The sequence below is a fragment of the Crocuta crocuta genome, unplaced genomic scaffold (genome assembly GCF_008692635.1).
Source record: "Crocuta crocuta isolate KB4526 unplaced genomic scaffold, BGI_CrCroc_1.0 scaffold7, whole genome shotgun sequence".
Taxonomy (NCBI): Eukaryota; Metazoa; Chordata; class Mammalia; order Carnivora; family Hyaenidae; genus Crocuta; species Crocuta crocuta.
Window position 1 is genome coordinate 2,091,719 of NW_027531904.1, and position 26,837 is coordinate 2,118,555.

The 26,837-nt window shown below is 42.2% G+C and overlaps 1 pseudogene; it reads right to left on the minus strand.

Annotated features, from left to right (window-relative positions):
- The window catches only part of LOC144240008 (S-formylglutathione hydrolase-like), a 57,579-nt pseudogene extending 34,414 nt beyond the window's left edge, over window positions 1–23,165 (minus strand).
- Between the last annotated feature and the right edge of the window lie 3,672 nt (window positions 23,166–26,837).

Genomic DNA, 26,837 nt, shown 5'->3' on the forward strand with positions numbered 1-26,837 from the left:
ACAGGATCCAAAGCAGGCTCGAGGCTCTGAGCTGTCAGCACAGAGCCTAACGTGGGGCTTAAATCCTCTAACCGTGAGATCATGACCTGAGCCAAAGTCAGACATTTAACTAACTGAGCCACCCAGGTGCCCCTGTTGTAGGGGTTTTATTTAGATGTTTTTTTTATCATCCTGAGGAAATTCCCTTTGACTCATGATTTGCTAGAAGTTTGTATCATGAATGGGTGTTAGGTTTTGTCCAGTGAGTTTCCTGCTTTGGCCGATATGATCATGAAGTATTTGGTTGATATGATCGTGATGGAGTAGACTGATTGGGTTTTGAACACCGAACTAGGCTTGCGTTCATTCCCAAGATCAACTCCGCCAAGCCCACAGAACACAAGAAAAAAAAAAAAAAAAAAAAAAAAAAAAAAAAAAGCTCCAGGGCACCTGGGTGGCTCAGTCAGTTGAGCATTCGTCTCTTGATTTCAGCTCAGGTCAAGATCCCAAGGTTGTGAGATCAAGCCCCATATCGGGATCTTCACTGAGTGTGGAGCTTTCTTAAGATTGTTTCTTTCTCTCCCTCTGAACTTCTCTCCTGCTTGCATGCCCTCTCTCTCTAAAAACAAAATAAATAAATAAATAATAAAATAAAAACGATGGCAAAGCACAGCGTCTACCTCAAAAGGTTTTTGTGAGTGAAGGAGTTTAATGCATGAAAAATATATTAGACACACACTAAACATTTGTAAGGAGTCTGAAAGCATTATGGATGGGTTTGTTAGCTATGCTTTGCTCCTTGGACAAATTCAGCCAATGCCTTTCAAGCACCTATTTTGTACACAACGCTAAATTCATTCATATTTGAGTTTTACTCCTCCTAGCACTTCAGTGAGGTAGGTATTAAGATTCCTACTAAAAAAGCTAGCAAAATCGAAGCTCAGGTAGGACAAAATGATTTTCCCTTCATCACTGGGCTGTAAAATTATAAACCATTTGATTTGAGCTCCCGTTTCTGACTCCATAACATGGACACTTGCATTACATCATACAGCATGCAGCCTTTTACATACATGAAATTTTATAACTCATGCAAATTCTATCCACTCTGATAAACTCACTCTCCAAAAAACACGTCCTGATTTGTCACATTTGCCCATTTCTGTGGTGTAAATACTCTCACCGTGGCTAGTTTCAACCTATCACCAATCAGCTTGAAAAATTCTTCTGTACTTAACTATCTGCTCTCACTCGCCATTATAAGGGGATGGATAGGATGGTGGATAAATATGGAGAGGCTCGTAAAAGGGTATAAGCTTTCAGCCAAAAGATGGTTCAGGCCTGAGTATCTAATGAATAACATTATAGTTGATAATACTGTATTGTATCATTGAAATTTACTAAAACTTCAACATTCTTACCAAAAAAAGAAATGGGGGAGGGGTAAAAATGTGAGGTAATGGAAGTGTTAACTACCTCAGCAGAAGGAATTCTTTGACGAGGTATGCATATATCAAGTCATCACATTGTACGCTTAAATGTCTTACAGTTTATGGGCACCGGGGTGGCTCAGTCTGTTAAGCATCTGACTTAGGCTCAGGTCATGATCTCACAGTTAGTGAGTTTGAACCCTGCATCGGGCTGTCTGCTGTCAGCACAGAGTTTGCTTCAGATCCTCCATCCCTTTCTCTCTCTGCCCGTCCCCAGACTCTCTTACTCTCTCTCTCAAAAATAAATAAACATTTAAAAATCATAAAAAATTAAACATTAATTATTATCAATTAAAAATAATAAAACGTGGGGCGCCTGGGTGGCTTAGTCGGTTAAGCGTCCGACTTTCGCTTAGGTCATGATCTCGCGGTTCGTGGGATTGAGCCCCGCGTCGGGCTCTGTGCTGACTGCCAGCTCAGAGCCTGGAGCCTGTTTCAGAGTCTGTCACTCCCTCTCTCTCTGACCCTCCCCTGCTCACGCTGTCTCTCTCTCTCCTAGAAATAAATAAAAAAAAATAAAAAAAATAATAAAACGTATCCATTTAGCACTGAAATTCAAGCTTCTAATTGGTAATCCTCAACCTTGACTGTACAGCGCAATCACCTGGCAAGCTTTCTAAAAGTGTTTGTTGCCAAGATTGCACCCCAAACTAGTTATATAAGAATCTCTGGAGATGGAACCTGGTCACCCATATTTCTAAGTGTCCACAACCACAACTTAAGGAGTTGCCACTTTCTGCCTACTGCTGGCTGTGTTCTTTCTCTCTCCCTCCAGCTTCCTGACCTTGGGGACACGATGCTGGAGCCACCCTGGTGAGGTGGAAGTGTGTTGATGGGCCAGGAGAGAGCCAGCCTGGAAATCAGGGCCAAACAACAGCAGGAGAGAGCAAAGAAGGTGACATGAGGAGACCAGTGACTCAGGAAGAAGATGAGCACCTGAGAGAAAGGAAGGAATTCAACTCTAGACCTTAGGAATGGGCCAAAGAAGCTGAAGACACACAGATGCTAAGTTGTGGATGATCAAGTGAGAGCTGCCAGGGCTCAGATTGGGGAATCACATAGGCTTGAGTTCAAACCCCTGCCCACCACTGCTCACCGTGCAACTGTGGACAGCTTACTCAAACTCTCCTTGCCTCAGTTTCCTCTCATCCAAATGGGAGCGATGTTATCTTCATGTAGAAGATTTAATGATGAAGGCAACCTATCAGATAGTAGAATTCAATAATATTAGGTTTTAAAAATTGGTATTATTCCTGTTAAGAAAGCCAACTCTGCCTCAACCAGGAGAGTCTATTTTTTATTTGACTTTATCTATTTTCAAGTTCAGGTACAGATTTGAATTGATCACCTTCTCAAATACATAGTACCCTGTTATCATCCGTCCATACAGGGCACTCTTTTCAGATTGTTTTTCACCATATTTCTTGCCCCAATGCCATTCTCTTTCTCTCATAGACACATCCACTCTGGGATGTAATATACATACTTCTAATCTGCACACGTGTCTATTCACCTCCCTTTATATCTATGGAAAATACAAACATGTTTGTGGGTGAACCCTTTACATTTACATGAATACCATCCCATGAGTTAGCTTGGCTGCCAAAACAGAACACCACAGATGGGGTGGCTTAACCAACAGAAATTTCTCACGGTTTTAGAGGATAGAGTCAGCTTAAGATCAAGATGTCAGCAGGGTTGATCTCTTCTCAGACCTGTCTTTGGCTTACAGATGGTGGTCTCTCTCTGTGTCCTCAAATGGTCTCTCTGTGTGTGCACAAGCATAGTATCTCAATTTCCTCTTCTTGTAAGGACATCAATCAGATTGTATTGGGGCCCAGGCTGAAAACTTCATTTTAACTTAACTACCTTTTTTAAGACTTTGTCTCTAAATATGGTCACATACCGAGGTCCTGGCGTTAGGTCTCCAACATATGAATTTGAGGGGAACACCATTCAGTCTATGACAATTAGTATTCTATTGTGGTAGATTGTTGCTGTCCTGGCATCCAGCGAGCCACCCACCTCCTTGAATCCATGCCATCACGTAGCCTCTTCACCTGTGACTCCGGGTGTGGCACATAGCTTGCTCTGGGTAACGGGACATAGGCAGCATGATCAGGCAGAGGCTTAATAACAGCTTGTGATTTGGGGCTTGACCTCTTTTGCTCTGGAAACTCTCCTGCTACTGCGTGAAAAAGCCCAAGCTAGCCCACAAGTTGTTGCAAACACGAGGCCCTCCCAGACGGAAGGAGGCAACACCAGCCCAGATGGGCAGGGAAAGCCACCTTAGACAACCTTGCAACAATGGCTCCAATTGCCAACCAACTGCAGAGGAATGAGTGAGCCTAGGAGAGACCCACACAAATGCCCCCACCACCTCCCAACCCCAAATGTGGACTCACTGCCTCATGCACTAATACACAGTTGTTAACAAGCCAATAAATTTGAGTTGGTTTGTTAGTAGCAACAGACCTCATTCTATGATCTCATTCTATTTCCTACCTTTTTTTTTTCATTTAACATTATGTGTTTGAGACATTGCTATTTGTAGATCTGTTTCACTCCTTCTGGCTGCGATAATGGCATTCTGTCATATACACACGTTGTACTTTACATACCCATTCTTTTAGGGATGAACAGTGCCACCGCCTCCGATTTTTTATTCTACACATATTCTCATAGGTTCTCATCATCCACCCGTGGGCGAGGTTCTCTGGATACACTACTCAGAAATGAAGTTGTTGAGTTACAGGGCAAACAATTACTTATCTGCACTAAGTATTGCTGGGTTGATCTTCAGAATGGATGTAGCAATTTACACTCCTTCCAGAAGTGCAAGAGGGTCAGCCAGGGGGCTCTTATGTTCCTTATTAGAGCAGGAATCATTCCTGGTTGATGGCCAGTTGTCAGCATGCAAGAAAAAGTAAGTAGTGGTTCCCAGCTTGGAGGGGCAAGGAGTGGTCCAGAGATCAAAGCCCAGCTACTGTCACAGGCAGATCTTAACACTCTTTCCCTCTACTTCTCTTCTTTACTAATCTTACCTGGAATGGACCTACTGTTGCAGTTTTTGTTGTTATTGTTATTGACGTGATATATTATCAGATTCAGTTCTCTGTTCTCTAGTGTTAGATTGAATTTTATGATTTTTAATAGTTTTATTTCTCCGGTATAAAAGATCTAAAAGGTCATCGTGATTTACTGGTAATAAATTTTGCTGGGAGAATTTGTTTAAGTTCTCAATATGGTTGAAACCGTGTGAAGATATTCTTTAAAGCAGTTTTGGGGACACCTGGGTGGCTCAGTTCGCTAAACATCTGACTCTTGGCTTTGGCTCAGGTCATGATCTCACAGGTCATGGGTTTGAGCCCCACATCAGGCTCTGTGCTGACAGTGTGGAGTCTTCTTGGGATTCTCTCTCTTTTCCTCTTTCTCTGCCCTTCCCAAGCTCTCTCTCTCTCTACTCTCAGAATAAATAACAAACTTTTTTTTAAGAAGCAGTTTCTGATAACAGTTAAAAAAAAAACAATTACATTATATTGTTAAAAGACAAATATCAGATACAAAGTATATGGAAAACATATTATGATACTAAGAGAGAAAAATCAGGATACAGACTATCACACAATGAATAATCACAAGTACAATGACTGGAGCATTTGCTCTGAGGTTATTTGTCAGTACCAGCTGCTTTACCCTCTCATCCTAAGGCTTCTCAGAGCATGAGGGCAGAAGTTCATGCCCAAGACCTGCATAAGGTTGGGATTATTACAGAAATTCTTTCCTTCAATAAGTATGACCCTTAAGGGTAGGGGTAAACCACATTAAAACCCATCTGCTAACCTCCCATCCACAGACATCCATAGCCTAACATAGGCTAGGAAACCTCAAGCTTCTAAAGCACTCTGGAGGAAAGCACCTTTATCTCTGACCTCAAGGAATCTGAACAAATATTTTTCAAGTGCAATGACCAGGAGGCTGGCAAAGATAACCAGCTGTACAAGGAAGCAAGGCAACATGAAAGAAAATGAACAAAGGAAATAGAATTACACACTGATCATAAAATAATCATGGCCCTGACATCTACAGAAATAAAATGCAAGCTTGAAAATATTCAGTGGTGACAGAAAACTGTAAGAAATGATACAGTAGATTTGAAAAACAAAAACAAACAAACAAACAGAACTTCTGGGTATAAAATATAAGTAAATGGAAGTAAGAGCTCAACAGTTATATTGGACAGTAGGTTAGATAGAGCTAAAAGGAGACCAGAAAGGAAATTATATTTTCCAGTGTCTAAGTCACTGGGGCTGTTGTAACAGAATACCACAGACTGGACAGCTCATAAACAACTGAAATTTATTTCTTACAGTTCTGGAGGCTGGAAAGTCCAAGGTCATGGTACCAGCAGGTCTAGTACCTACTTCCTGGTTCATATATAGCATCTTTTTGCTGTGCCCTCACACATAGAAAGAGTGAGCTAACTCTTTGGTCCTATTAATAAAGGCACTGATCTCAATCATGAAGGTTTACCCTTATGACCTAATCACCTCCCAAAGAGCCCACCTCCTAATACCATCATTTTGGAGTTAGGATTTCAACATATGAATTTTGGGAAAACATAAGCATTCAGACAATAGCATCCACATACAGCACAGAGACCAAAAGAGAGACAGAAAGACTGGTGATTATAAGTCTCAGAAGGAGAAAAAAGAAAATGGAACAGGGGCAATATTTGAAGAGATAATATTTGATAGTTTTCCAGAAATGATAAATGAAGCTAATCCACAGATTTAGGCTCAGAAAACCCAAGCAAGACAAATAAAAATAAATTAATATCTATATGCATTATTGCCAAACTGTGACAAATGACAAAGCGATAAGAAGGAAGGAAGGAAGGAAGGAAGGAAGGAAGGAAGGAAAGGAAATGAAAGAAAAAGAAGAAGAAAAGAAAGAATAAAAGGAGAATAAAGTAATTACTCTCAAAGTTTAGCAACGGACAGATATCTGACTTCAACATCAACCATATATCCCAATGTACTGAAAAAAAATTCATGCAAATTTAAAATTTTACACTGGGAAAAATTACCTTTTGAGAACGAAAGTGAAACAGACAGTCTTCAAACACCAAAACCAAATTCATGATCAAACATTTTACTGACAAAGGCTACAGTTCAAACAAAAGGAAAGTGATCCCAGACGGAAAGCTGAGATGTTGGAGGGAATGAAGAGCAAAGAAAGTGGTAAGTATGTGGGTAAGTGTACACTTACCTTAATGTCTAGTCCCATATACGCATATAAATGATGTCACACATATATGCATATGCACAACACAGAAAAGCACATCTCTAGAGAGTAAAATATCATATAACAATAAGATAAAGGGAGGGGTATCTGCAGTTGTACTCTAAGATCTCTCAAGGAAGAGGGTAAAGAGTTTTATTAAATTTTAATTTTTAATAAATTAGGTGTGCATGTTATAAAATCTGTGGTAACTACTAACACAGTCATGGAAAAATAATAAAATGAAAATATAATAGGGAGAAGAAGGGCGGAAATGGTGGGGGAAAGGGAGAGAGGCAAACCATGAGAGACTCTTGAATGCTGACAAAAACTGAGGACTGATGGCTGTGGGGGGAGGGGGGGATGGGCATGGAGGAGGACACTTGTGGGGATGAGCACTGAGTGTTATGTGGAAACTAATTTGACAATAAACTATTAAAAAAATGAAAATATAATATAGAGAGTAACAATTCTCATATTTCTATACATATAAACAGTGACTGAACAATTAAGTAAGTGGATGGTGGATCCTGGGAGCCGGTTTACTCACTGGTGGAGTCTGAGTTTACAGATAAGCAAGGGGAGAAACTGGAATCATCCATGCAGTAATGCATGAAAGTCGGAGACATCAGCAAGAACTCATCTTGAGTTTAATACAGATACATTTGTTTACATAATAGCAATATTTATAAATATGTGCACACCAACTGATGTCTACACATATATTTCTTTGCACTGTCAGCTAAGAGGAAGTAAAAGAAATGATATTCCATTAGTCCAGATTTTCATTCCTAACACAGTTCTCCAATGAAGGAAACCAGGGTTCTTTGGAGCAGTGGTTGATCCTAAGACCAGTAAAGGAAATATATAGGATGAACCTGGAATGTCTTCTACTGCCAAGAAGTAAGGAAGTGTTCACACACACACACACACACACACACACACAACCACACACATACACACACTGATAACAGTATGGCAGGAAGACACGGGACAAAACTCAAAGAGCTGCTGATGGCCAAAGATGTCATAATTTGAGCAATAAAGCAATATTGGATTATAGCCCAAAATGCAAAAATATTTCCATGAGTTAGTACAACATAAATACATCTTTGAATAAATTAATAAATGGAAAATAAGAGACAATTCTGTGCAGAAGAATTCCAAATAATGTATGTAGCTACTTAGCTCCCCATTGCTTAGGTGTGAACTGTTCCTAGTACATTCCTTCCAAAGAGGACAGTGTGGAAAGAAGGGGGAAAGAGTACCCTTACAGTGGAAGAAGGAATACTGCCTTAGCCAGGTGACCAAGGCCAACATTAACAGTCACAAATCACCTGAATGGTATATATCTTTTAGATGATGTGATGACAGTACCACTGTGTCTCTGCTATCTTCCCTCCCAAAGCCCTTAACTCCAGTGGAATCATGAGAAAAAAAAAATTTTTTTTTAATTCTAGGAGAGGATATCCTACAAAATACCTGGCCAGGTACTCCTCAAAACTGTTAAGGTCATCAAAAACAAAGGAAGTCTAAAAAAAAAAAAAAAAAAAACTGTCACAGCCAAGAGGAGCTTGAGGAAGCATGACAACGAAATGTGATGGGGCATCATAGATGGGATCCTGGAACAGAAGAAGGGCATTAGATGAAAAGTAAGGACTTCTGGATAAAATATAGACTTTAGAGGTGGCTGGTGAGTGTCTGACTCTTGATTTCGGCTCAGGTCATGATCCCAGGGTCGTGGAATCAAACTTCATGTCAATGTGGAGCCTGCTTAAGATTCTCTCTCTCTCTATTTCTCTCTCTCATTCTCTCTCTCTCTGCCCCTCTCCTGCTCATGCTCCCCCCCTCTCTCTCTCAAATAAAAACCAAACAACAACTAAGACTTTAGTAAATAATAATGGATTGATACTGGTTCATTCTTTGTAACAAATGTTACAGTTAATTCATAGTGTAGGGACACCTGTATAGGTAATAAAACTATACAGAGAAGCTAAAGAAATATAGTGATTATCTGAAAGGAAGGTTGCTATCACAACAGCCATAGGTATTTTCTGGGGTGCTTATAATGTATTTCTTGACCCAAATGACAGATAATAGGTGTTCAAACAAATTTTTAGTTTAGTGACACTCATTAAATTTTATAACTATGTGTCAAACCATACACATAGGTTTTATATACATTTGTCACCATAAAAATGTAAAAAAAAAATAAAGAAAGGGTATGAAATTGCATTAAAATTGCAAAGGAGATTTTCTCTGAATGGTGAAATCATGGAATTTTTCTTTTTACTACATTTTAAAATATTTTCTATTTTTCTGCAATGCTCCTTAATACCATTCATTAGCTGAGAAGGATAAACTCTACCTGTTAAAGGAGACAGAATCAAACTGGCAAGGAGTATATGGCTAGGAAGAGTCTTTTTCTTTCCATTTAGAGCTTTCTGTTTTGCTAAGAGTTCACTAGAAATACACCAGTTATGGTCATTTAATTGCACACCAGATGAAAATGTAAGGTAGAGTACAATGCCTGAAAAATCTAGAAATGCTGTATTATAGTTTGCCATAAGTCATTCTAATGCCTTAAAAGATCGTTTTCATAATTCCCAGTTTGGAAATCAGCTAACAAACAACAAAAATACAATGACTTTGGAGAAGACACAATGACCCACAGAAAAGATGGCAAAAAGTTGCTTATCATTTCACAGCCTCCATTTAGAAGCAGTTAAGCATCTGGCCTTGTGCTTTCGTTTGTAATGTCAAATACCAGAGGGGAAATTATATGGGAAATAGACAACAGCCTCAACTTGATTTTGTGCAGGCATTTCAAGGGAGCTGCTCCACAAGATGTTTATCCTTAGAGAAGTCCAATATTGAAGACATTTTTTGATTATATGTGACCTTCTGCAAGTCACAGAGGCCTCCCTGGGCCTCTGTGTCCTCATCTGTAAAATGAGGGGCTTGAAGCAATGACCTCTAAGGACTCTCCTAGCATTAAAATGTCTGGCTAAAGCCTATCCAACATACAAGAAGATATATCTTATGCTAAAATCAATGGTGAAGATAATGGCACTGAATATTCTGTAACGTTTTAATCCATAACAATGCTTTTCAATTTATGTTCACTTTATCCTCAACAACTTCTATTTTTGGTAGGAATAGAAATATCATTGCATCTACCTTGAAATGAGAGAGCTGGAATGAAGTGGATATTGACATAACACAATAGAAAGTAATAAAATGCAACATTCCAGCATATTCTGAAAACTAGAACCTGGCACTAAATAACTGTGGGCTCTTGAGCATTCTGGTTGTCAAGGTTTTGTGGGGTTTTTAATTTTTTTCCCATCTATAAAATGAGCAGGTTGAACTAGGCTACGTGATCTCTGTGATTGTCTTATTTTATGACTACAACAAATTCAGATTCTAGTAAGTAGAGGCACTATATGAATATAGCTATGAATATAGTCTTCCCTAATCAATAGTCACCTTATAGATAGCTTAAAAATGTTGATGTGCACAGAGTGGTGCCTGGGTGGCTCAGTCGGTTAAGTGTACAACTCTTGGTTTCAGCTCAGGTCATGACCTCATGACTCGTGAATTCGAGCCCCACTTCAGGCTCTGTGCTGACGGTGTGGAGCCTGCAAAGGATTCTCTCTCTCTCTCTCTTTCTCTGCCCCTCGCATGCTCTCTGTCTCTCTCAAAATAAATAAATAAACTTAAAAAAAAAAAAGAAAACACTGATGTGCAAGGCAATAAATCAAAGTAATGATACTGGTTCATGTGGTTCTTAACTCTCTCCAAATTCTAGGACATTTGCTTAAAAAACAGCCATTATGTCTCATCTGTGCTGCATTATTCTTTATTAATTTGAATATGTCTTCTCTCCCCAGTTTGATTCCATAGGTTTCATTCCAAGTTCTACAATGCGAATAGATATGTTTAAATAAATGGTTACCTTTTAAAGAAATTGATTTCCCTAAGTAACTAAATTCCATTAATAATCGAGCTCATAGAGTTAAAAATCCACAACTGCTCACTTCCTAGGAAAAGGGATAGACTTGGCTTAGCAGAACTAATGAATTCAGTGTTTGCTCACAAATGTATTGACAGGTTGCTGGTTTTCATGCTTATTTTTCATTTTACCAACACCTTCGCCCTTCTTCTGACACCCACCTACCGCATCTGACAACTCCATCCAGATGGTTACCAGGAGAGTCCTGTGAGTCAGACACCTCTCCCGAGTTAAGCCAAGCAGAGGGCTGGCGTGGGCATCTGGAGGCTCGAACCAAGGAAGAAGAAGGCCAGTCAGTATGGCTTTCTTTGAGTGGTTTACGGTAGGATGGGACGTGCATGACGGATTTATATTCTAACTTCCTGTGATGTAAATAAATGGAGGGACCGCTTATACATAAAAAAGGGTGAAGAAGGAAAGAGGTATGTAGAGAGAATCAGAGATAAAAGAAACAGAAATCGAATCCTTGAGAGTATCTCTGTTTCTGATCCCAAGAACTGATCATATTTGTGTTCCCAGATTCTGTGAGACACCTCAGTGTCCTTGAAATAAATCCCTCCTTTGTCTAATTCAGCCACAGTGATTTTTCTTCCACTTGTACCTAAATGATCCTAATTAATGGTATGTCCACCCAAGCAACCAGTCTGAAGGTCATCATTCATTTAGGTGTAATTGAGGCTATTCCCAGAATTCTCTAGTAACTTAGGTTTTAAAATGATACATAAAAAATATATGGCCGTAAAAGTATTCGTCTGAGATATGATACCCAAGATGTTCAGTTCTCTCAGGGAGAGAAAAAAAGGTGTGGTAAAATTGTGGAAGGTCAAAGTCTGAATCTTACATGAGGCCCACCGTCAGTTAGAAGAATTAACAACATAGGCAGGTGAGCCCAGGCACAACCGGGTTCTTTCTCTGGTTCAGCTCTGAGATTCTGGCTTCAGGATAAAATGGTATCTCAGCCTTCAGTGAGAGTGGCACATTCAAGGCCCACCCTCTCACATGAGGGAGCCAGACAGTAATAGACAATCTTGATCTCAAAAAAAAAAAAAGAAGTATAAGACAAAGGAAAAAAAGATTAATAAAAAAGACAATGCTTTTATTGGACCTTCTTGAGAAGTCTTAAGCTACATGTCCACTGTCCCAACCAAACAATCAGAAGAGAAGCCTCCAGGGTTAGTGGTGATGGATGAAGAGGATCCACAGGCCAGGCTTGGAGATGCTCCCAAGAGAGGCCATGGGCCGTTGCTTCACACGCCTAAAGTGCTATTTTCTCTGTTGTCCAGAATAGTGTTAGATGCTACTCTAACAGGCACTTCCTAGAAGAGACAAACTCCAATCTGGGTTTGCGGTTTCCTCCTTATCGCCAAAGTAAATTTACAAAAATAAATAAATAAATAAAATTATATATGTATCAGGAAGAATTGCCATGAAAGTTCCGACTACAATGAATACTCTGGCTGTTAGTAATATGGCTTTAGAGTCCAATTCAAAGGGAAAACAAGCAGCCCATCTCCTGTAGCTGATTTGTCCTGTCTTGCTGCCCCATGCAATCGAAGACCTGAAACTGAAGCCAGCCTGCAGAGGGAACACGTCAAGAAAACACAAGACGGGACACCTGGGTGGCTCAGTCAGTTGAACGTACCACTCTTCAGCTCCGGTCGTGATCCCAGAGCCGTGGAATAGAGCCCCATTTTGGACTCTGCACTCAGCATGGAGCCTGCTTGAGATACTCTCTCTTTCCCGCCCCCTGCAACTCGCCATAAATAAATAAACAAACAAACAAACAAACAAACCACAAAAACAAAAAGCAAGAAAGAATGGATGCCTGAGAGATAGAGCTGTTACATGCTCATGCATTGGTCTTTCAACTAGCATTTATGATTCAATCTGATAACTGCAATAAGTGGGTTTGAATGAAATGCTATGGCACAAAGAAGGCGGTGTGGTTGATTCTGCCTGGAGGGCTTGGGCAAGGCGCTGAGGGAAGGCACGCTGGAACTTGGAAGATCCATCAAGTCAGCCTCCACCGAGGATCATTGTGAGAAGAGGTAGGAAGTCACAAGAACCACGTGGGTTGGGAGACGACACGTGGGCTCTGTGGATGGAGCCTTCCACAGGTGTCACTGGGCACCTGGAGGCTGGAAGGGGAGGTTGAGCCCCCATGGGGCATGCTTGGAATCAAATTCAAAACCGCATTGGGAAACATTTTCTAGATTGTAGAAGGAACGTGAACATCTACTATTATGATTACTTCTTTTCCTCTTTCCTTCCCTGGTCTTCCTTAAGTGCTGCCGGAGATGCCAAATTCTCCCATCAAGGTTTCACAGAGAGAAGCTGTGAAGACTTCAAACCTGTACTTGAACATTAGCTCCACCTACTTGCCCTGGGAACCTCATCTCCCTGTCCTTAAGCTGGTGATGAAAATACCTACTCTGCAAAAATGTTAAGAATAGTAAAGATTGCTTATATGCAATGCCTGGCACATTCTAGGTGGTCAATAAATGGTAGCTATTAGTATATTTTTATTAGCAATCCTATATCTGAAGTGCCAGGATCAATGCCTGGCACAGAGGAGATGTTAATAAATCCCCTCCATTTTCCTTGGAGGTGACAAGGGCAGCTTCTGAATTAGCATTGTTTGAGAAGAGATCAGAATTCTAATTCCCCCGACGATTCTCCTCATCTGCAATTTCATTCTCATTCATCGGTTATGGGAAAATATTTCCAAAGTGTGTTTTTTCAGGCACATTAGCTCTAAGGTCTGAATGTGTATTAGAAACACACACGCACGTGTGCGCACACACACACACACACACACACACACACTCACAGAACCATGCATTTCCCAAACTTACGTGACCCCACTACACTTTGCTCTGTGAAGCCAAACTCAATTGGAGAAAAAGCAAATTCAGGCTTTATCTGCAGGAGGCCCCTGTTAACATTCAGACACCTTACCTAAAAGGAGATAAAACCTGAACATTGTATAGTAATAGTGATACTATCTACAGTTCAATGCCCTTATATGCTGAGAACGTTAACATGCACTATCTTGTTTAATTATCTCACTTAATTCATTAAGGTCTCAAGGTAATAATGGCCACATTTAGGTAACACATTATATAGTTACATCAACATTAGGTCATTTTATCCATTAACTCAGGGATCCGTTGCTGGACGTGTAAGTTGAGGTACAAAAACAGAAGAAACACTCCACAGAGAAATTGAAAGATGCTTACAAGAAACAGGATGACTACTCATAGCATCCTCTGAACTTCCTCGATGTACGTACCTCCGGAGAGCTGCTTACGATATGGTGGAGTTTGGGACACAAGAAGCCAGTCTCACCTCCACAAGGCAAGTCACATGAGAATGTTTATCAGACACCCCCAAATGAAAGAAGTCCCTTTTCCTGCCTAACTGGAGTCCCTAATTTGACATGGAGCCTCTGGAGGCTAGTAATGCGAGGAGACTTAGCAATAGGGTCTGACCACACGAGCCCCCTCAAAAGATCAGTGACTTGCAGCCCAAACCTTCCCCAATTGTATTAAACGTGTCCAGGGAATGGGGGGGTTCACCTGCTGCTCACCACACCTGTTTAGCCACTTCCTTATTAAACCAATTCTAGGTCCACTTCACTTACCACTTTTAAATTTAACAAATGAGCCAATATGGCTCCTTCGTCGGGTTTACAAAGCCGCAGATGCAGCCCTACATCCGGCCAAAATATCTTAGATCACAAAATCAACTCGGTGGGGCTGGAGCTGGGTGCTATGTGTCATTGTCACTGACAGCACCTGCAGATGGCTTTGTTTTTCCACCCTCGGGCACAGTCACACTAATATAACATTGAGGACTTTATTACTTTTCCTGCACGTTAGCTTGTCTTCTCAGGGAAGAGAGGATTTATAGGAGCTCAAGAACCCCCATGCCCCGAGCCCTTCCCCGCCATCACTCAGCAGGTGCCAATGCTCTGAAACCTAAAGGACACCAGCCCAGGTAACTGATGCTCAGGCTAGAGGGCTCAAAACCTCTCCATGAAATAGTTTGCCTCCTATGGTCCAGCCAATGATAAACTATCACATAGCCTCAAAAAGAGATTATGAGGGAAAATAGTATAAGAAATATAAAACAATATTTTGTTTTGTTTTTAATGTTTATTTATTTTTGAGAGACAGAGAGAGAGACAGAGACAGAGCGTGAGTGAGGAGGGGCAGAGAGAGAGGGAGACACAATCTGAAGCAGGCTCTAGACTCCAAGCTGTCGGCACAGAGCCCGATGGGGGACTCAAACTCACAAACTGTTCAGATCATGACCTGAGCCAAAGTCAGGTACTTAACCAAGTGAGCCCCTGTAAAACAATATTTTGGCGGGTCTGGGAGGCTCAATTGGTTGAGCATCCAACCTCGGCTCAGGTCATGCTCTTGCATCCATAGGTTTGAGCCCCGCATCGGGCTCTGCATTGAGAGCTCAGAGCCTGGAACCTACTTTAGATTTTGTGTCTCCCTCTCTCTTTGACACTTCCCCACTCACGTTCTCTCACTCTCTCTCTCTCAGAAATAAAATAAGTATTTTTAAAAAACAATGTTTTGATGTAAGAAAATTTTAAAATAGCAAAATTCAGAATGGCCCATATACTCTAGATGCAGCTATATAAGCGTATCTGTGCAAGTGGTATTTAATATGTAAGATGAAACTCATTATTGTACTAGTGTGTTGGGAAAAGCATTTTTTATATTTATGGCATACCCTTTTCAAATTTTTTCAATTTGATGAACACGGTTTAAGATTTTGAACAAAGAACCATCACATATTCCAATGTAGCTTTTGTAAAGCAAGGAAGTTAATAGCCATCGATTATGTACTACATGCCAAGGGATGTACACACAATATTGCAAGTAACACTCAGAACAAAATTATAAGGTGTATGCCATTATCTCCTTTCAGATAACACAAAGTAACTTGCTAGCAAATGACTATAACAGACCAAGTGATGATTCCAAATCTTAACTCATCCCCAATAACAGATCATGCGTCCATTCCCATCGCCATGTATGTAAACTTAAAGTGCTCCATTGACCCTGGGTTCAGCCACGGGACTTGTTTTGGCTGATGGGAGGTTAGCAGACAGGATGCAAGCAGATGCCGCGAAAGTGCACAAAGGTTAACATAGTTGGGGGTGTTCTCTTGCACCTCTCCCATCATCGGCCTAGTTTTCGGGCCAGACACATGAAGTAGGGCACCCCAACTGAGCCACACCTTGATCAGTCTATCCCCCAAATCAGTCAACCCCCACACTGGCCCATGGACACGTGAGCTAAATTAGTCCTTATTGTTATGCACTACTGAGATTTCGCGATGGATCGTGCTGTAACATGATTGTGGCCGTTGTCAACTGAAATGGTGACAAGCTCGAATTCAAACTCAGCCACTCACTCCAAATCTATAGCCTTTTTTTCCTGTGACATACTCACACACAGCCTAAGCTTTTACTAAAATCGCCCTTGATACATGGGAGATTAGGCTGAACCAAATGGAATACCGATCAAGTTCATCTTTGTCATCTTTCTTCTTTCCCACCATGACCTCCCACACATAAGTATTCATATGACAATGAATTCTGTTGAAACTATTCCAGCACAGGTGTTTCCCTGAACTTCTAAAATTGAGCTAGACATGGTTGGAAATAAATTTTACATGGTGATGTCTGTTACTAGATAAACAGAATCATACTTTTTTAAAAATATTTTTTAATGTTTGTATTTATTTTTGAGACACAGACAGAGTATGAGTGAAGGTGGGGCAGAGAGAGAGGGAGACCCAGAATCCAAAGCAGGCTCTGTCAGCACAGAGCCCGACGTGGGGCTTGAACCCACGAACTGTGAGGTCATGACTTGAGCTGAAGTCAGGTGCTTAACCGATTGAGCCACCCACGACCCCATAGATGTTAAAGATCTAACAGGGCAATGGTTGAATAGGGAAATTGGTGCATCCAAACAGTGGAATATTATCTCTCTATTTTATATAATACAAAGCTAAATATGTAGATTTACTTATTTTTGCATGAGCATGGATTAAAGTATAGAAGGATACAAACCAAACAGTTGCAGTGGTTGCCTTGGGGAGAGTCAGGAACACAATTGTGAGTGAAAGATTACCAGAAAGATTTGCTTTATACATCGTCATATTGCATTACTTGCTGCAGCAGTCTTACATAACTTGTAAGCCATTATTGCTTTGAATGTTTTCTCCTTTTTCTCTCCTCTCTCCTGTTTGCCTATAATGCATAAATCGGTATGCCTGATGGTCCCCCACGTTTCTCTGAGACACTCTTCATTTTCAGTCACTCTTTTTTCTATTTCTCATCTTGCACGGTCTTTATTAATCTACAGGTTTGGGAATTCTTGTTCCTGCCGCTTCAAATCAACTGCTGAGCCCCGGTAGCAAATTTTTATTTCAGTTATGTATTTTTCAACTCCAGAATTTCCACTTTGCTGTATGTAATAATTTGTATTTCTTTGTGAATATTCGCTATTTGATGTGACACTGCCATCGTGCCTTCTGTTCCTTCTTTAATCATGGTTTCCTTAATTCTGCGAACGTATTTACAAAGACTACTTTGAAGCCCCTGGTTGTTAAATCTGGCATCTGGTCACTCCCATGTGCAGTTTCTATTGTCTTCTTTTATTTCCCTTGCGTGTAGGTTACACTTTCCCATTTCTTTAAGCCTAGTAATTTTTTGTTGGTAACTGGACATTTGAGATTAAACATTGTAGCAACTCTGGGTCCTGGTATCCTCTTCAAGGCTTATTTTGTTACTTGCTTATTTTGGGGGTGCCTGACCAGATTTTGGTGAAATCTACTCCACACCTCCCTCCCTGTCCCTAACACACACACACACACACACACACACACACACTCACACAGTGTTAAGCCTCTGGTGTTGCTCCTCAGAAGGTAACACAAAGTAACTTGCTAGCAAATGACTGTAATAGATCGAATGCAGTTCTGAATCCAAACTCCATCCCCAGTAAGAGGGTTATGTGTCCATTCCCATAGCCATATACGTTAACTTGCAGTGCTCTGTCGACTCTGGGTTCAGCTACATGACTCATCTTGGCTGATGGGAGGGATAATGAAGCTATTGGCTGGATTCTCTTTCTCTCTTCCTCTGACTTCACCAGAGCTGTTAAACTCTACTCATTGTCTACTGTTTTCAACGATTCCCCCGGGAGCATATACGGCTCCATTCACTAATCCGATCCAACTGTGACTCCTTTGGAAGAACAGCTTCTGTGAATTTGTGTCTCATATTTGTTCTGAGCCCAGAAGAACTCATCCCAGCTGTTTTTGTTTCCCAATTCTTTCCTGAACACTAGCTCGCCTATGGTCAGGGCTGTAGCGTCATTAAATTTATGAGTCCCTACCCCATTAATTACCTTTTACCACAACCTTCACTCTTCTTGAGAGGGTCCTTCGCTTTGAACTCCTCCACACTCAACTGAAGAGATTAGATGCTATCTGCCTTAAGGTCTGCTTATCCCCTAAGCAAATCTCTGAGGGACATTTCCAGAGCTGGAGGTGAGGGTGAAGGGAAGCTTTGCTTTGAGGGACACTCTGGACTACTTGCTGAGCACTTTGTTGAGGGTTGAGAAGGAAGTACAACCCAAAGTCCTCTTGGTTTGATTTTCCTGGTATACGACCACCACCTCACAAGCCCTGACAAAGACAACAAGACCCCAGTGCTGACTGCACATGATGCCCAAGGTAGAACATTGTCCCTCAAGTGGGCACTGGGCAGAAGAAGAGAGTCCCCACCTCCCACACCCACTCACCTGCATCTTTGCCTCAGCATCAGATAATGGTGGGCAAGATGAGAAGGCTTTCCCGGGAAGAAAGCCCTCCAACTGGAATCAGGGCCAGCAGAGCCCTGTGTTCTCGGCCACAGAAGCCTGGAGTAGAGTCTCCTCTTTGCTGAGCATGAGTGGGTGGGAAAGGAAGTGTCTTGATTCAGATTCTACAAGCTCTGCCCTTTCTTACCTAATTTCCATAGAATTTTTTTTTAATACAAGTTTTTTCATTTGTCTTTTGCCAATTGGACCATTTCCAGATCTTCTTAATGGTTGGGTTTGTAAAGCATTTTCTCCAGTCTCACTGGTGAGGGGATTGGGGAGGGCCTCATGCTGCTGCTCCAGAAGTCTCTATTTAATCCACTGACCTTACACAACACGTGTAAATAATGAAAACGTAAAGTGAAAAATAAAAGATCTGGAAGACTTTTTACTCCAAGCCTAATTATTTGTGGAGATAGAACCTGAGGCCCAAAGTCAGTGGTTCATCCCTATCATCTTTCCTTATGTACCTCTCCCCAGAGCTGGGGCATGGTTGGGAGCCCAGCAGGCCCACTAGAGACGCGGCAGGTGCAGACTAAGAGAGGATGATGAGAGGGACGCCCGGATGGCTCGGTTAGTTCAGCGTCCGACTTTGGCCCAGGTCATGATCTCACGGTTTGTGGGTTCGAACCCCAGGTCGGGCTCTGTGCTGACAGCTCAGAGCCTGGAGCCTGCTTCAGATTCTGTGTGTCCCTCTCTCTCTGCTCCTCCTCTGCTCATGCTCTGTCTCTCTCTCTCTCCAAAGTAAATTTTAAACATTAAAAAACGGTTGAAGCAAACCATGAGAGACTCTTGAATGCTGACAAATACTGAGGACTGATGGATGTAGGGGGGAGGGGGGATGGGCATGGAGGAGGGCACGTGTGGGGATGAGCACTGGGTGTTATGTGGAAACTAATTTGACAATAAACTATTTGTAAAAAATAAATTAATTAATTAAAAAAAACAGTTGAAGAGAAGATGACAAGAATTGTCGTGTTGTCCACCTCGTCCTCCCTAGTTCAACAAGGGTGCTCCCCTTGAGGAGATATTTTATTTATGCGGCACAGAGACCACAACAGTGCCGGCAAAATCAAGCATCACTGTAGAGCCAATTCCCAGATTTCCTTAGAATTGTTACATTCAGTCACTGCTCCTTCAATGTTCTATTACTAAAGATAACTCTGCTTTGTTTGACAAAAATGCATCTGGAGTACAGAATCTTAAAAGAGAATGTGCCCAGATGGTAGTGGTATTTAAGGAAATATAGTTTTCCAATTTGGGAATTTGTAACCCCCTCTGATTTCATTTGTATGATTTTTCAAATCTTCCTTTTGCCCGTACCCTGTTCAAGTTGCCAGGAGAGTCTCGTGGTGTAGTCATGGCAACCACGAAGCCTCACTAGGATACCCACCCCTACACACACACACACAGACACACACACACACACACACACACACACACACACTCGCGCACTTCATATGCTTTACCCACCAACCACAACTCCAATTCCAAAACTCATTTATACTCTGAAAATGAGTTTAAAATAACAAGTTCCGAAAGTTGTATGACCCACGTGTTGTGTTTTTGTCACTATGTCTAATTACTATTCACACCGAAGGTAAAAAATATAAATGGAATTCAGTAGCAGATTGCTTGCCGTTGAGGATTTTTCCTTTTCAATAGGAGCAGAATGGGGAATTTGCACGTTCCCCACTCTGCTAAGGAGGAAAGCTGAAATTGAAGGTGGCTTTAAAGATGTGCCCCTTCCTGATTGTTTTTACTTTCCTTGGGGTAATAATTATTCTTGGCTAATAATGTTGGTTTTTAAAGCAGGTAATTAGCGCTTCCAACACTGTAATTGAATTCTCTGAAAGCCGAGATCTGCATTCTCCTATCTGGGTCCCAATTATGTGACCAAGAACTAAGTCAGTGACAAGAAGCAAGAATTTCCCTGCAGTTGCCTTAGTCAGGTCACAGCTGGTGGGCTGTCTAGTGTTCGGGAGCCGACCTGGGAGGAATATTGATGAACAAATCTGTCTGGATGGGCCAGAGACCAAGTCCATGAGCATCTCTGGAAATCATATCTTAAAACTAAGCCCTGTGGAAACTGAGAGTCTTTGGTCTGGAGAAGCGTATGGGATTTTAAGTGTGAAAGTCTGTGTTCTCTGTGAAATGATCTCCGAAGAGCAGAGCAACTGCAAAAGGAGTGTCCTTAACGGAGGAGAAACCTGGCCCAAGCATGTACCCTCCAAAGCAAAGAAGGGGGAAAGTGCCCCTCCCTGTTTGTTCTGACACCACTTCTATCCCTACCCCACAAGGTGTTGGTTATGCGCAAGGAGCCTTCCCAGGGATCCTTAGTTCCTTCTCACTCAGTCTGTTATTTTCCTAGCCTGTGTTAGCCTGGAGTAGAGCCAGAGACAAAGGTTGATGTCAGAGTAGTTTATTTAGGAAGATGATTCAAGGCAGCAGGATTGAAGAACTGAGGGAGGGAAAAGAGACCTAGGAAACCGATACGAAGAGGCATTTGCATGGTCGAATTGGCCCTCAATCCTGGGCCACTTACACACAGTCGCCTGAGAAGTCATGAAATGAGTCTCTGAATCATCTTCCTGGGGTAAGAAAGAGGAAAGCATTGGGGTGCCTGGGTGGCTTAGTCGGTTAAGCGTCCGACTTTCGCTTAGGTCATGATCTTGTGGTTTGTGGGTTCGGGCCCCGTGTCGGGCTCTGTGCTGACTGCCAGCTCAGAGCCTGGAGCCTGTTTCAGAGTCTGTCTCCCTCTCCCTCTGACCCTCCCCTGCTCATGCTGTCTCTCTCTCTCTCTCTCCTAGAAATAAATAAAAATATTAAAAAAAAAAAAAAGAGGAAAGCATTTATCCTAGGGTCCTGCCCCATGATGGTCTAGGGCTTTCTCCTAAAGGGCACGGACTCCCCCCCATTTCAGAGTTGAGCTCTGGCGAGTCCTGAGCAGTTCTTCGGCTGTGCCGTGCTATGGTGTCAGAAATGCAGGAAACCACAGGGAACTGGATGGATGGATGGCCACAACATCATCAGTTGAAAGAAGAGGCAAGGCCAAGAGGATTCAAAATGGTGCCCCAGAAGTATCCATCCACCCGCCAGAGGATCAGCAACCAGGGCAGAGGGTAGGTGGACCCTGTTCTGGAATCCCTGTTTGCCCCTTGGGCATGTAGGACTAAAGACCTGACTGTCCATCTCTGACCCAGGGATGCAGCTTCCCTGTTCCTTTGTTAGAATCTTCTCCAACCCCTGTACTGTGCTGCATGTATGTCTCTCTGATGTATCAGAATGCACGGGGCTGACCCAAGCCTATAATCTTTGATTCTGCACCTTTTCAGGCTCCCCCCCCACTCCCCGGCTCCATTGGAGAAATCAGAATTTCTGAACACGTTCTCCTTCTGTCTTCCTAGAATTTTTCATGATGACCTCTTTCTTGCTTCTGTGTGTACCACCTGCTGTCCCTTCTGACCTGGCCTCTTTCCATGTCCTGGCCTCCTCCTTGCCTTCTGTGCTCTCTCTGTGCCCATCACCTAAGTCACTCTCTCTGTCTCTCCTCTTGATCCTCTTTCCTTTAGGCTAGGTTTCCCCGGGGAAAATTCTATATGCGGTGTAAATTACATCGGAAAACTTCATGCAGAAGCAATATTGATTTTTTAAGGAAGATTATGTAAATTACAGAGAGTCTATTATTTTGCTTGCCAAAATTCCTTCAACCAAATTATGAAGTCAAAGTTCTTTAATATGAGGCAGGCCAAAAAAAAAAAAAAGGAAATATGTATGATCAAATCATGAAAACATGCAATTCTGATGCATTCTTATTGGTGTCTCAGGCATTGCATTTGGACTCTGCAAAACCCTAACACCAGAGTGTTTCTGGTAAACTTCACTCTGTCTTCTTACACCTCTTTCCTGTGTAAGAAACCTGAACCTCCCTCAGCCATTACTCACAGGATGCATGGCCTACATTTCTAAGTTTCTTGTGAAGTGGGTCCTGTTTACAGTAATCACCTAGGTCTCTTAAGATTTTCTCTGGGCTGGGGACACCTGGGTGGCTCAGTTGGTTAAGCGTCTGACTTCGGCTCAGGTCAGATCTCATGGTTCATGGGTTCAAGCCCCGCATCAGGCTCTGTGCTGACAGCTCAGAGCCTGGAGCCTGTTTCAGATTCTGTGTCTTTCTGTCTCTCTCTGTCTCAAAAATAAATAAACTATTAAAAAAAATTTTTAAAAAAAGATTTTCTCTGGGCTGTTAATGTAGGATTTCCAATCCCATTTGAAAGTTTCACCTGGTTCTTTCCCGAAGTCCACAAGAGATGCCACACATTTGCGTGTGTTTTCCTCAAGTTCCTCTGCCCAGCTTAGTTCCCCACTTTGATGGACGGTGCCCTCCACAAAGCCTTCCCCACTGGTACCATTGCTAGGATTGCCATTCATAGTCCCCGCAGCCCGCTCCCCCACAGGGCTGCCGTTCAGGTCCAGGGAGTGGCTCGTGACTGATCTCTGAGATGACATTGTCTTCCCCACCCTTCCCTCACCCAGGCGTGGTGCACACGGCTGTCTCTGTTCTTCTCCAGCCAAAGAGGATTCTGCTCTGCAAGCTTATGCCAGGAAGGTCCATTTCATGATATATACCAGGACTCACACTCAGACACATTTCCAGATCCTTCCCCATCTGTCTTTACTGGTCTCTTTTCTCTGCGTGCTCATCTTTAGCCGTGGAACGTTCTGCAAATGGCATGGTTTCTTCAGGCCAGACTTAGTGTGCTGTGATTTTTCTATACACTTGCTGGTACTTTTGCTATCCATTTGGTTTCAGAGAGGATTATTTGTATTGAAGAAATGAAACAGGAAACACTTTTTTCCCCCTTAGAACTACAGATTCAAGGAAAAGCAAAAGGGAGAGGCAACCAACATTTACAGACATTGGAGGATAAAAAGGAGGCTCAGGGAGGTCTCTCACTTGCCCAAGCTTACCCATCTAGTAAATGACAGAACCAGGATCTGAACCTTCGGACTTCCTAGCTGCAAATGAATCTCTTTCTCTCTCTCTCTCTTCCTCTCTCTCTCAATTTCTGGCCTCTTTGATTACCTCTTTGATTACCTTCCTTTATAGTTCAATGGAAATTGATGTGGCTAAATGAAGTTTCCTGTCACTATTTTGTAAACATCTCAGTTAACAACGGAACATAAAACTAACCTCCATTTTCTCTGAAGAAACTTGATTTTCCTTTTCTCTTTAAGTGAGTCCTGAGCCCAGATTCGGATTTCCCTCCACATTACACTTCCAGGTCACCTGCTGCTTCTTCCTTTAGCAGAAGCCACTGTGAGGAGCAAGCAAAGCATGTCCCATCAGGTATCTCAGAATGAAACACATCTAATAGCACATGCGTTTTCTTCCTGTTTTCTTCCTTGCATCCTACCAAGAGTCACACTCAGAAAATTCTATTTCTGTGTGTTGCTTTGTTCTCACTGTAGAAAGTCAAAACTTGGGGGGCGCCTGGGTGGCTTAGTCGGTTAAGCGTCCGACTTTCGCTTGGGTCATGATCTCGCGGTTCGTGGGTTCGAGCCCCGCGTCGGGCTCTGTGCTGACTGCCAGCTCAGAGCCTGGAGCCTGTTTCAGCCTGTGACTCCCTCTCTCTCTGACCCTCCCCTGCTCATGCTGTCTCTCTCTCTCTCTCCTAGAAATAAATAAAACATTAAAAAAAAAAATTAAAAAAAAAAAAAGAAAGTCAAAACTTGGAAGGATATTTCAGCCATTTCTCCACCTCTTCCATTTTTAAAAAAAATTCTTGTGTTTATTTATTTTTAAGAGAGAGAATGGGGAAGGCTAAGGGGGAACAGAGAGCCCAATGTGGGGCTCCAACTCACGAACTGTGGGATCATGATCTGAGCCAAAGTCAGATGCTCAACTGATTGAGCCACCCAGGGGCCTCTCCACCTCTTCTATTTTAAAGATGAGGAAATTGGGTTTAAGCATCCAGCCCAGGATCTCACAGCCTTTCCCTCCATCACACAAGTTAGGAGTAGAACCAAGAAACTCTGGGCTCCCAAACTGAGCTTCTCCTAAAGTATCTGACCACCTTTGCATGGATCAGTTGTGCTGGAAAGATTTGCTCCCATGTGCTCAGTTAGAGCAGTACCGACACGTGTTTAAATATGGGTTAATGTCAGGGCCACCTCCCATACGTGGAAGAGTTCCATTTTTTAGTAGATACATTATGAGTAGACAAAGCACCATTCACTTCTGCGTTCTCATTTATCACATTCATCTTCACAAATTCCCAGGCACACCCAGAGGTTTTGCCCATGTGAAATCACCCAGCAACTGCAAATGGGGAAGGACTCCATAAGTAAGCACGGGTTAAATACCAGCCATCTGCTAGGATAGTTCTAGGGGTTTCCACGGAAGCGTTTAATAAATGTTCGCTGAATCTGATCTAGACAATTCCCCCACCAAGAATAAGAAAGTCCTTCTATGTGAGGCTGGAGTATATTATACATGGTTGAAAAAGACCCTGGGCTCTCCAGAAAATGTGTCCTGGAATCATGTCTGCATTTGGGTGCATTCTAAAGAAAAGATGGGAAATATGTAATGTTTTGCAAAGCCTGTCTCATTCCGCTTGACAGAGACTGGGATGAAAGGCTAACCAACCCTGGAGTATAATGCATCTTCAAGGTAGTTACTGCCCTCTAGTGTTACAGGCAAAGAGCAAAAAGTGTACCTGGTAGAACCTAAATCCAACTTAAGGTTTTCAATTAACGGTAAGTCTTGGCAGCCTTAGGAAGTCCTTGGAAAACACCGCTGGAAAAGGATGCCCCACTGGGGCTAGCCAGATGTGGCTCAAAGGGTGTCCATGCAGCGAATTCACAGTAGCACTTCCATACTTGTTGAAATACTGAAATACGTCTATACTGGTTGGCAAAAAGCCACCACCCTCTGTCCCTTGGACACCCCNNNNTTAGACCCCTCCCCCCCCAGAGCTCCCCACCACCCAATAACTGAGGCTTTAATGCTTAGCAAAGCAAGAGACCTCCAAGACCCTGGTCCAGGGCCATGGGTGCAGTGTTAGGCTAGTGTTTGATTCAACTCAGTGATTAAATATTATAAATGTGATGCTTAATTGCTTCTCACCATTCAACTATCATGTTTCTTCATCTGTCTATCCATACTTAAGTGAGGAGGGTTCTATTTAGAAATCACCATCCTGTGGAATTCTCAGAACTTAAGATGGTCCCTAATTTGGTTACTATTGTCCTGGTGGCCTGAAAATATCTATAGCCAATGACTAATCTACACGCAGGCTTCTTTGGGAGGAGCTCAGGCGCATGATTAGACTGTTCTATATGCCCAGTGATGAGGCACCAGACCTTAGCCTCACCTCTGAATAACTCTTTGGACTTTGCTGAGTTACTCTGTCTTCCTATATTTCAGTCTCCCCATTGATAAGGGAAAAAGCAAAAAATAAAAACACATCATTAGGTTATTATGATCATTAAAGGAGGTCATTTTTTTCATAGCCCCTGTCATACAGTAAGTTTCTAACAAGTGTTTGCTAATACGTGGATCACAAAGTATTAAAGGTTAAAATTTTAGTCACCAGTCACTAAATCAACTATTTCTACTACTGTAAAATTTTAAAGAACCAAAAAGCTTAGGTCATCAGGGCAATTCCACTTTCCAGGACCAGTCAGATGGAAAATACTTAAAGACAGAGGGGAAACTAGAGCGTGAAAAATAGGGAAACAAAAATTGGCCCTGGTCACTCCACACTCACAGTGTGAGCTCAGTCACTGAGTGGGCATGTTCACTGCACGTGGCATTGTTGACAGATGTAGGCAAATAGCTCTTGACGGACATATGGCAACAGGTTGTTCAGCCATTTTTCAAGTCATTGCAACCCAGGTGATGGGTCCCTCTGCCTATCACCTGCAGACTTCCTTTTCACAGTTCACAGCATGTGGGTCTGCTCACTTCGTGGCCATGGAACTGAGAACTGGTCAGATGACACAAGACTGTGAACCATAACTGACTTGTGGTCACCTCAACTTAAAGGTGCTTGACAGAGAAAGATGGCAGGCTTCCAGAGAAATATCTCCTTCCTCCACTGGCTGTGTGTCAGTAGATTTCATCAACAGTGATAGTATTACCAATACCTTCCATCCTACAAAGTATTCCTTACAAAT